We start from the raw sequence: 12,472 nt of genomic DNA, 5'->3' as shown, positions 1-12,472 counted from the left end.
CACATGCCAAGCCCCCCACCTCTAAAATATATAGCAAATGGAGCCAAAGGAGTGAAAGAAAGATCTTTGCTCTTTAAAGATCTGTTCTCAATGCATCCGATGTAGTGAGCTATAGCTCATGAAAGCTTATGCTCAAATAAATTTGTTAGTCTCTAAGGTGCCACAAGTCTCCTTTTTCTTTTTGTGGATACAGACTAACATGGCTGCTGCTCTGAAACCTGTTCTCAATCTGTTTTCCTGAATTAACTTTTCACAAATAAGTGTTTTCAGAAGATATGTATAAGCTATTTGAGACAGCATATTTCTTTTGTTCTTGTTTCCTGGAAACTTTTATATCAAAACGTACCTTTGTTTAGAAGAAATTAAAAAAAGCAATAGCTTTATTATTTTCCCCTTATATGGATTTGTGTAAAAGAAAGGGATGAAATGAATGGTTTTCATTCATGGTTCAAGACAGCAGATAAAAACTGCTCTATAATGTTAGTATCCACTCTCCACAGCAGCTCATCAATAGGCAGACATGGCTCAAGGAAATCTTGATACAAGTCCTATACCATGCCTAGCTTGGGCCATCTCTGCTCATTTCCATTTTAGAATGTAGCTGTGAAGCACTGCCTTTTCTTCCTGGTCTTCAAGTTCCTCACAAGCAGATATGCCATTTTCAGCTCTCATAATCTGCAGCAGGCTTGCTATCTGGTATATGGGTAATCAGTTCACCAAGGTGCTGCTGTACAGTGCAGACTCTCCATCACCTGATAGTGTTTCCTGTAAGTTGTCAGAACACATAATTGCATTCTTTTCCAATTGTCACACACCAATTCCAACTTGTTAGCAGTCTAGCATCCAGCAGGTATGGTTTTGTTTTGCAAGCAACGTTGCTCTTGTAATTAAGAAAAGGAGTACTTGTGGCACCTTAAAGACTAACAAATTTATTTGAGCATAAGCTTTCGTGAGCTACAGCTCACTTCATCAGATGCATTCTGATGAAATGAGCTGTAGCTCACGAAAGCTTATACTCAAATAAATTTATTAGTCTCTAAGGTGCCATAAGTACTCCTTTCTTTTTTGTGAATTCAGACTAACACGGCTGCTACTCTGAAACCAGCTCTTGTAATTGTCCATTTTAGTAATTAGAGATGTCATCCAAGACTGATGGTAGAAGGTAAGTCTGTGTAATTCCATCATCCATTGATTATAGACAAGAGTTAGCAGTTTAATTTCTAAAAGCTGTATATCCACAAGTTTAGAGAGAAGGATGGTCTGGTGGTTAAAGCACTGAAGTAGGACTCTGGATTTAGTTTCTAGTTCTGCCAGATTCTTCCTGTGTCACTTTGGGCGTTTCCCGTCTGTAAAACAGAGAATAATACTTCCCTATTTCACAGGGGGTGTTGGAGGATAAATTAAGCAATGACTGTTCAGATACTACAGTGTTAAGGGCTGGTTGGCAATGAGATTTCACCCATGGTGATCTGGGCTTAATATCTGTGAATGCAACAAGCAGTGCATTAAAGATGAGAAAAAGTTCAAAATATAACATATGAAGTAGAGAGATGTAGAAATAAAAGAATGTCAAAAGGGCTTACGTAGACATCACACAAGTTTTAGCCATTCAATAGCCTTGGGGTCAGCAGTGTGGAGTCTGAAAACGCACGCGCGCGCACACACACACCCCTTGTCTAAGTTGGGCAAGAACAGATGCTTGAGGTAGTCTGTTCTTCTGGATCCTCCATGTGCTCAGTTCATGTTCTAGCATTGCCTGGAATTGGCAATGTCAAAGCATCATTTCTGCATCTCTAACAACCATTGTAGTAACAACCAGCAGACCAGTGTGCCAGACAGTATCATATGCTGCTGTCAAGTCAAGAAACAGCCCCTGACTTTTTCCTTCTGCTGAAAACCATTTTTTATATAGGTGGAAAGAGCAAATAGTGCTCCTATTAGATCTCAAATCTGCCTGATTATCACCCAGACCCTGCTTTACCATGAGCATGATTCTTTCCAGAATTAGTTGTTCCAGAAGTTAGCAAGCACAGCTAAGAAGTGATATTGGATGGTAAATAGCTGAAAGAGAATGGTCCTTTCCTGATTTTGGTATAGCTACCACCATACTTTCTTCCATATCTTTGGCATCTTGTTTTCTTGGATGGCACAGGATATGAAAATTGGCTGCCATTTTCTTACCAAGGTGAAAATTTGTCAAAGCCACATGCTTTTCTGGTATTCATGAGGCTCAATGCTCTCCCCAGTTTCCCAGTGTGGAAAGACTGAAAGATGTTTTCCTCACTTAGAGGTGGAGCCAGTCTGTATCTAAACCATTCTCTTTACCAATTCCTCAAAGGGCTTGTTCCTTCTGGCTTTTGCCATGTTAGTCATGTGGCAAAGCTGTTTGGGAACACTTTATACCAATGTATGGATGGTGACTTTTGTGCTTCTCAAAACTTGCCTGAGTGACCATGCTTTCCTACTAGACCTTGTCATGTCCTGTCAGGTCACCTCAGTAGGGGGCCATCCATTACTAGCCTCTTGTGAAATTCTTGGCAACTACCCACACAGCCAGCACAGTCCCATTCTTACTTGGATGGGAGTGATGATCCCTGTAACAACCACTATCCCTAGATTGTGGTAGAACTATAGAAAAGCAGACTGGAAAAATACTTGAAGTTGACTGATGAGTATATAATGTGTATACCACACAATAATTGGAAAGAGTATTATACTCACCTGTCAAAGCTATTGTCAAAGCAGCCACTAAATCCATCCCCCATGGCTACCAAAAGTCTTTAAATACCCTGCTTAGATGAAGAATGTGCAGAACATCTGAAGTAGTGTGAAGAATCTAATTAACTCAGCAGACCACCTCAATGACAATCTCAAGGCCCATTATAGGGAACATTGGGAAGAAGCTACAGCTGGGATCATTATATGCTGGCAGGTCTGTAGTAACTCAATCTACTAGGGTAAGAAAATTTCAGTCCTGAGATAGCTACAGCTAATATAAAATGTAACACCCACCTTCTTGTTCATTCCAGTGATCATAGCAACATGGGCTTCCATAGGCACATCAGATCTATCCTCCACTTGCTACATTGGCTTGTCCTAGAAAGTTGTCAAAAACAAATTTGAGATCTTAATTTTTATCTTAATTTAGTTTGTTAATGATAGGATCCCAGGATATCGGAAAGATTGCTTCAAGACTGGGACCAGGACTGCAGTCCATTAATTCTATTTCTTTGGCACAATGAAACTGCTTACTGCAAAGGGAAAGGTCCTTTGTACAGGAGACAAAGCTTTCTTAAAGGCCAGTTGAAGACTATGGAACTCGCTCCTACTTGATCTAAGAACCACCTTTGCTACTTTCCATTCCATGTGTGAGGTGTATTTCCCTGATAAAACTACACGTAGTGCATCATAAAACAAAAGGCAAACAAAAATCTGTGCAATTTTCCCCTGGAGAAGAGGAATGAATATGATCCATGTAACTTACTACACCATTGGAAGGTACTTAGGATATCCCAGCAGTGGTTACAGTGTAAGAAACTGACTAGAATAAGTATCTAGGTAGAGCTAAATATTGAGGCACTGTTTCTAAAGAGTAAGGTACATGACACTGCATTATGTTGTGCAGAGTAGGCTTCTCTCTACATATTGGGCAGCTTTGACATTAAAAGGTTGTGGAATGCTTGGCAGTTTTGTGGTTTTTCCAATGAACACCACTTCCCTGGTCCCCCCCCCCCCCCCGACTAGTCATGCTACCATAGAACAGCACAGCTATGTTTAAAGCATCCCCCCTTTGGTGTTGTCGGCAACTGCTTCCACAGGTGGAATACATCAGGTAGGGGAGGTGGGAATCATTCCTGTTCTTTGTCGCTATTTATCTGATAAGATGAGCTAGTTGGAAGCAGTCTAGCACAGTTTCTTTCCAATGCCCGCTAGTCTCCTTGCTGAAATTGGTAGCTTTGCAGAGTTTTAAAAACTCCTACAGTTAATGCTCTGTCACACTACCAATTCCTAACTTGAAACCAATGCTCCTTTGCCCAACTTTCTGTCATCAATGGATTTTTGTCCCAGCAATAACAGCACACTAACAAGAGTGTGGGTTTTTTCCCCCATCTAGTAGCTTTAAACTACTGTTTCATTCAAACTCTTTTTTTCTTTGCCTCCAAGTTTCTCTCCCATGCACTGGACAGCTTCTATTTCTCACCTATCCTAGATTCATGTGTGACTACAGGAAAGCTATCTTCCTGCATCTCCTGGCAGGCGCATGTTAATGGATATCTTCTATTATGTCTTCAGCACTTGTAGCTCAATACCTCCTTCTTATTCATTTGGCAACACTGGTGCCTTTTCAGTTTTACTGTGACTGGCCTTCAATGCTGCTGTATCAGTTTCTCTGCTGTTGGTAGATAGCAGGGATCATCATATACAACTGCAGCATCTGGATGTGTTTAGCATTTGGCTAGAAACATTTCACAGGTGGTTGCTTTTCACATGGGTTTAGTATGGCCCCTGTAAAGCAGTCCTCATGCAAGGAGGTTTCATTGTACGCTAGGCTGAGTAGGGTTCTTTGAGTGGTTGCTCATGTGTATTCCACAGTAGGTGTGCATGCTTGCCACGTGCACCAGTGCCAGAAGTTTTTTTCCCTTAGCAGTACCCATAGGGGGAGCGCTGCTGCAGTCCCTGGAGTGGTGCCTCTATAACGTGCTATAAGGGGAACCGCGTGCTCCCCACACCTCGGTTCTTTCTTGCCACCAGTGAGGGTGCATTGGAACTACTTGCTCCAGCTTCGCTTTGCTGCAGCTCATCCCAGAACTCGTCGTTCATTGTTAGTGGTACCTGTGTGTGTGTGTTCAACAAGTTTTCAGTTCAGTTAGTTTGCATTGGGGCTGGGGCATGCCCCGTGTCCCAGGGTTTAAATCGTCCGACTTGCAGGCGTTCGATGTCCAGAAGTGACCCGCATGCCGACTGTCTTCACTGCTTGGGTCAATCCCATATTAGTGACCACTGTAAGATCTGCAGGTCCTTCAAACCTAGAACCAAAAAGGAAAGAGACATTAGACTTTGGGCCCTTCTCATGGAGTTGGCATTGGCCCCAACCCCGGTGCGCCAAGTGGATTCAGCACCGGGCACCTTGTCTTCGGTGTGCAGTGATCCTCTGGGACCTTCTGGTGGCTGGCACTGCTCCCTGTCTAAGAAATGGAGAAACGGTCTTCTCAGCGGTGTTGAGAGAAAGCAGGGGGAGAGGCTAGAGCCGCGTCGGGTAGCCCCAGTTCTCCCCTGCCCCCGAGCTCCAGAGCTCTGACTCATGTCGAGTGGAGCAGCCTGGTTGCATCAATTCAGGCCTCTCCAGATGTCCAGATGCCTTCGATGCCGGAGGCCTTGCAGGTGGTCCAAGACTTTGACTCTGCAGGTACCTGGGGCACCCAGGCCCCGCTCTAGAGGTAAGCCGCTGCTGGGCTCTAGGCAGTCGACCCTGACCTGACGCAGATCCTGGTCAGGGGCCTGCTTTTGGGCCCGCTCGCCACTTAGCGTCCTGTCAGGGCACAGTCTCCGGCCTCCGCTTTTGTCACCCACTAGGTTGTCTGGTTGGGTGCTGTCAGATCGGAGTTCCAGGCACTGCTCCACATTGAGCAGAGAGTATCGATGGGACAGGCACAGGTGCCATTGGACCTACCATAGCCGCTCCCGATGCGGGCGCCATCGCCGTTTGCACTCCACCTCTCTCTCCTTGAGGCACCATGCCCACGACTCCCGGCAGGGATAGTCAGCTCCTCGTCGTCGCGGATCTTGGCGTCACAGTGTCTCGAAGTAGTAGCTCGAGATGACACCATTCCTTGACGTCGGAGTCCTAGTCCTGTAGCAGACATCATTCTTGGCACCATAGATTGTACCGCTCCCATAGTACCGATAGGTCGTTGGTAACCCCGACCTTGACCCACACACGGTCCCCCTATGTCCCAGCCCAGCCAACGTGACCACCTGGTGCCACCAGTGCCACAGCACGGTCAGTGGCAAGGGCCCCCATGGCAAGGCTAGTGGTGCCAGTGGCCCCCAGTGCATGCCCAGCCAGGGGCTTGTTCAGTAGCAGGGGCGTCGGAGGCTCCCTCCGCCTCACTATCCAGGCCTCCAAGGGATAGATCGGCGGGTCATGGATCCTTGGCACTGCACATGAAGTCTGACCAAGGGGTGGATCCTGCGGCACCAGCTGATGCGCAGAGCTCCGTACTGGCCTCCTTCCCCGCCCCGGATGACTAAGTTGCAGCCCCGTAGGAGGACTTCAGGGCTCACCAGGAGCTACTGAAGTGAGTAGCATTGAGCCTCCAACTCCAAGCTGAGGAGATGGAGGGACCTTCAGACTCTCTCTTCAATGTTCTCTCATCTTTGGTACCAGGCAGAGTGGCCCTACCGCTGCCCAAAGGAGTGGCTAACATCTCCAATGCCGTCTGGCAAACGCTGGCCTCCCTTGTGCCAATATCAAAGAAGGCAGAGCACAAATATTTTGTGCCCATGAAAGGGCATGAGTATTTCTCTACCCACCCGGCCCCCAACTCCCAAGTGGTGGAGGCTGTAAATCAGCGGGAGAGACTGGGTCAACCAGGACTCACACCGAAGAATAAGGACTCTAGAAGGCTGGATTTGTTTTGGTAGGAAGCTTTATTCATTGTACAGTTTCCAGCTCCAGGTGGCCAACCACCAAGCCCTCCTCAGCCGTTATGAGTTTAACTTGTGGGGGGTCACTGCCCAAATTCAAACCCTCCCTTCCAGAGCATGAAAGGAAGGAATTTTAAGGCACTTGTGGAGGAGGGTGCCGCTGCTGCAAAGGCTGCTCTGCAGGCAGCATCAGATGCAGCTGACACGGCTGCTTGGGCCCTGGCCTCCGTGGTGTCCATGCGCAGGGTGTTGTGGCTATTGCTGTCCGGGCTCTCCACGGAGGAGTAGTCTGTGATGCAGGATCTTCCCTTCGATGGCAAGGATCTGTTTGTGGAACAAACAAACACTTGAAACTTCATGGCATGAAGGACTCATATATTGCCCTGCAAACCCTTGGGCTTTATGTCTCGCCTGCTAAGGACAAGCCTAAGCTTCAGGCTCCCACCCTGGCTCCCCAGCCAAGATACGAGCCTGCCTATAAGAGGTCCAAGACCCAAAAGAGGTGACCTCAGCGGCAGTCTCGCTCTGCCCCACAGCCTGGGCCCTGGCGGGGCAAGCAGCAGGGCAAGAGGCGTTTTTGACTGGTTGCGGGAGAGGACCCTCCTACCAATAAAGTTTGCCTTCAGCAACCACTTGTGTGCGTTCCTTACGGAATGGTCCCGAATAACATCAGACCATTGGGTCCTCAACACCATTTCCCAGGGCTACACGCTACAGTTTCTCACCCCTGCCCTCCCATCCCCCTCCTTGGGACAGCAGGGGTGACCCGTGACATATACCCCTGCTAGAGCAGGAAGTGGGTTGGCTCCTCAGCTTGGGAGCTGTGGAGAGAGTTCCAAGGGAGTTCCGGGGAAAAGGGTTATACTCCCATTACTTCCTTATCCTGAAGGTGAAAGGGGGGCTCAGGCCTATCCTGGATTTGCAAGACCTCAATCGGTTCATGGCCAAATGCCAGTTCTGCATGGTCTCTCTGGCATGTATCATACCCTCTGCAGACCCTGGCGATTGGTATGTGGCCCTGGACCTTCAAGAAGCATACTTCCATATCCATATATTTGAGGGGCACAGACACTTCCTTCACTTCTTGGTGGGACAGGACCACTACCATTTGGCCTGTCCACCACGCTCAGGGTATTCACAAAGTGTATGGCGGTCGTCGTGGCCTACCTCAGATGCCTCGGCATCCGGATATTTCCCCACCTTAACGGCTGGCTGCTCAAGGGCAGCTCGCAGTCTCAGGTACAGGACCATGTGGAGCTGCTCTTGGCTATGCGTGCCAACCTAGGCCTCCTAGTAAACGAGGCTAAGTTGACATTGGTTCTGGTGCAGCACATAGAATTCATAGGCACTTGCCTGGATGACTCCAAGGCCACAGCCTCCCTTCCCCTGGGCAGGTTCCAGACCCCGAAAGGGCTCATAGTCTCGGCCACAGAGTTCCCCATGACCATAGCTAGGGCATGCCTGCAGCTCCTGGGCCACGTGGCGGTGTGCAAGTATGTGGTCCACCATGCCAGACTTCGGATGAGGCCCCTCCAACTCTGGCTGGCCTCAGAGTTCTCCCAGATCCCTCGCTACAATGGTAGTCCTGCCGGTCAATATGCTCCAGGGATTCCCTTCCGGGACCTGACCCTGTCTCTAGACCTAGTGTCTGATGTGTCGGACTTGGGCTGGGGGCCCACATAGGGAACTCACAGACCCAAGGGATGTGGTCCGCCTCAAAGTTTTCCTTTCACATAAATGGCAGGGAGCTCAGGGCAATACACTTAGCCTGCGTGGCGTTCAGCTCACAACTGCGTGGCAAGGTGGTTAGAGTACTCACGGACAACACCGCCACAATGTTTTACATCGACAGGCAAGGCGGGGCGAACTCCTCGGCCCTCTGCCAGGAAGCCCTCAGGCTCTGGGAGTTTTGTATAGCCCACGACATCTCCCTGAAGGCTTTCCACCTGCCAGGTGTCAAAAACACACACCGATCGCTTGAGCAGAGTTTTCTCCTCTCAACACGAGTGGTCACTCCACTCGGAGGTCAGTCACCAGTTCTTCCAAGCATGGGGCACTCCCCAAGTAGACCTCTTTGCGAACCAACAGAACTGACGCTGCCACCAGTTCTGTTCCGGGGGGGGGGAGGGTGAGGAGGAACGCAATCATAGATGCCTTCCTCCTGTCATGGTTGGGTCAACTCCTCTATGCCTTTTCCCTGTTCCTCCTCATTGGCAAGGTCCTGGAGAAAGTGAAAATGGACAAGGCATGCATCCTCCTGATCGCCCCAGCTTGGTCCTGGCACCATTGGTACGGGACCTTCCAGGGCTTGCTGGTGGCCCCTCCACCCCCGTTGCCACTCTGCCCAGACCTCCTCTCCCAGGACCATGGCAGCCTCCTCCATCCCAATGGCCACCCTCCATTTGACAGTGTGGCTGCTCAATGGCTAGATGCGGAGGAGAGAGGGTGTTCGGAAGGGGTCAGGTGTGTCCTCCTCGAAAGTAGGAAGCTATCCATGCGCCAAGCCTACCTGGCAAAGTGGCCCAGGTTCTCCAGGTGGGCGGGTGAGCAGGGTACTTCCCCATAGTCTGCCCCTCTCCAACTTATCCTTGAGTACCTCCTTCACCTTAGAATTCAGGGTCTTCCTCCGTCAGGGTGCACCTGGCAACTAAATCAGCATTCCATCCGCTGGTCCAGGGCTGCTCGGTTTTCTCCCATGCCATTTCCATGTGCTAGAATCCCCATTCCCCAGTGGGATCTAAACTTGGTGTTATTCCACCTCACGGGGGCCCCCGTTCGAGCCAATGGCCACATGCTCCTGGTCTCACCTTTCATGGAAGCTAGTCTTCCTCGTGGCTATCACATCAGCCCGATTGGGTTTCAGAGCTCAGGGCCCTGACCTGCAACACCCCCACTACACAGTCCCTCATAAGGACAAGGTTTAGCTCTGCCCACACCCTGCATTCCTCCCTAAGGTGGTCTCTGCCTTCCACATGAGCCAGGACATCTTCCTGCCTGTCCTCTGCTCCAAACCTCATGCATCTAATGAGAAATGCCATTTCCATATGCTTGATGTGCACAGGGCACTGGCTTTTTATCTGGATCGGACTAAGCCGTTCCACAGGTCTTCACAACTATTTGTTGCTTCAGCCGAGCGCATGAAGGGTCAACTGATCTCCACCCAAAGGCTTTCCCGATGGATCACATTGTGCATCCATACATGCTACGACCTAGCAGGGGTTCCCTCACCATCTATCGTGAAGGCGTACTCAACAAGGGCTCAGGCCTCATTGGCTGCCTTGGTGGCTCATGTCCCTATCCAGGTCATCTGTAGAGCTGCTACCAGGTCCTCAGTTCACACGTTCACCTTGCACTACGCGATTGTCTCCCATGCCAGGGATGACGCTGGTTTCGGTAAAGCTATGCTTCAGCCAGGGAATTTGTGAACTCCTACCCACTTCCATCAGACACAGCTTGCAATCACCTACTGTGGAATACACACGAAGAAGAAAGGACAGTTACCTGTTCCGTTACTGGCTTTCTTTGAAATGTGTTGCTCATGTCTATTCCACATCCTGCCCTCCTTCCCCTCTGTCGGAGTTGGTCCAGCAAGAAGGAACCGAGGGTGGGGGGAGCGCGCGGCTCCCCTTATAGCGCACTATAGAGGCGCCACTCCAAGGGTCGCAGCAGCACTCCCCCTACGGGTATTGCTAAGGGAAAAACTTCCGGCCCAGGTGCACGTGGTGAGCACACACACCTACTCTGGAATAGACATGAGCAACACATCTCTAAGAACTCCAGTTACGGAATAGTAACTGTCCTTTTTCTTGCCCATAGTTTAATGAGCACCTTCAAAAAGCAGTTTTCAGTAGAAGTGCTAACAGGATCGTAAGTACATTGGAGCAGATTATGCTTTGTAATGCAAGTGTGGCGTGTGATATGGAGATAGCACTTTAGATCTCCACTCAGCAGATTATGCCAGCTGTGACTCGAGCGATAGCTAATGCATTAATAACAAAGGTTTTCTTGCTGCATTTTTACTGTTTGCTTTTTGGCATAAGCATATTGTCTATTCAGACTAGAGGAATAGTCTGAAAGCTAAATGCTTTGTTTGTCCTCGTCCCATCTGATAGGTGTGGTAAAGCAAACTAAAACTGCATTGATCTTTACACTGACTATGAAGCCAGTGAACATGCAATGGGGTGGCAATGATCCCCTTTAGCACCATGCTTTTAGGCTTTGTACTAGCCCTCTCTGAGTGGCAGCAAGCAAAATAGACATGCAATTTAAAATTTGTTTTATATAGCATTTTAGAGGGAGCGTGTGTGAATTTTTTTTCATAATGGCTTTATTATTTGCCTTCCTCTTTTGAGGATTTGAAAGACTGGCAGTAGCTGTTTCTCTGGCTAGTCAGTGACATCTGTGGGGAACAGAGTGGGGTTAGATGTACCTTTAAAATAACTGGGTGTGCCCTTAGTGGCAAAGTTTTGATGTAATGCTGCAGGTTTGGTGTAGTTCATGGGGACAGTGGTAGCTACTCTAGGATATGATAGGGAGATAATTTTCCTCATTCCTTGTGTCCATCATGTGATATCTGGGTGCATATTATAAACCAGCACCATCAACTGTGGCCAGCAGTTAGCATAATAAAGTTACCTCTCCAGTACATGTTCTCTCCCAGCAATGAGGTACTTGAGAGACCTGCCTGGAAGAGATGCTGGGGAATAGAAGTAGTAGGTGACACAGGCCTCTTGCACTGCATCAAAAAATAGTCAAGATTTGCAGTGTGGTAAATTACCAGTGTGAGCCAGTTCCAGTGGAGGCCTTCAGCCATCCATCTCTGCCACAGACCATCAGGAATGCAAACTTGGGCACAGACACCAAAGCACTCCTGTGAAAGGCAACTGAAGTATTGGGACATAGAGGCTGGCTATCGTTTTAGCCTGTGACTTGCCTCAGAGAGTCACTTTGCCCCCTTCCATTAACTTGGAGTGGGTTTGGAGCCCACAGCGTAGATGTGGCTAGCAGGGAGTGATACGTTTCTGTGGCCAGACGTATGTGGGCAATGACAACTGGTTGAAGCTGATCCACCTAAGGGCAAGATCTGGCAGGCATGCCCCTTTCCTACTTGATTTGAAACCCTGCCCATTCCGTTTCACTCTGCTTACACTTTTCACAAATTCATTCTCACAATTTCTCCACATGGAGGACCGGCCACCTGCTTTATTACTATGAAGGTTGTTTTACAGCCTTTTTTCTTTGATAAACAGCTTACACAGACTTGTTTTACTGTAGTTTCATTCATTGCCTATTAGATCCCAAATGACTTAGATGCATCTATCTTGCATATATCTATAGGGCTTTAACCGTATCTAAAGCACCAAACATAGTAGTTTAGATCCACATAGAGGACGTCTTAGTGGATTCTGAAACCTAGGAAAATTCTCACTCTGTTATCTTAATGTTCTTGTATATTCACATCCTAGCCTCTCTGGGAATAAAGGGTATAAGGATAAAATGCAAATTCCTACCCTGGAGTGCAGAGAAGCTGACCACTGTAAATCTGCTTAGGAACCATCATGTTTGACTCTAAGAAAATGGCTGAGCGTGGACTAGGTAATTCAAGGAGATATAAATGGCTGCATTATAATGAGCAGACACCTATTTTAAGCATGATCTATGTTTTTAAGAAAATTCATTACAATAAGTCTTAGGATACCAAGCTCTTCAATGAATTTTTCATGTCTGCATACCAAGATATATATAAAATGATCATAATCATACACCTTTGGGGCAATGCTGAGCACCAGCTGTTTCACCAATGATTTATAGGTTGCCATGCTCA

The sequence above is a fragment of the Dermochelys coriacea genome, chromosome 2 (assembly GCF_009764565.3).
Source record: "Dermochelys coriacea isolate rDerCor1 chromosome 2, rDerCor1.pri.v4, whole genome shotgun sequence".
NCBI classification, from domain to species: domain Eukaryota; kingdom Metazoa; phylum Chordata; order Testudines; family Dermochelyidae; genus Dermochelys; species Dermochelys coriacea.
The sequence above is the reverse complement of the archived record's forward strand: the minus strand, read 5'-3'. Positions refer to the sequence as shown.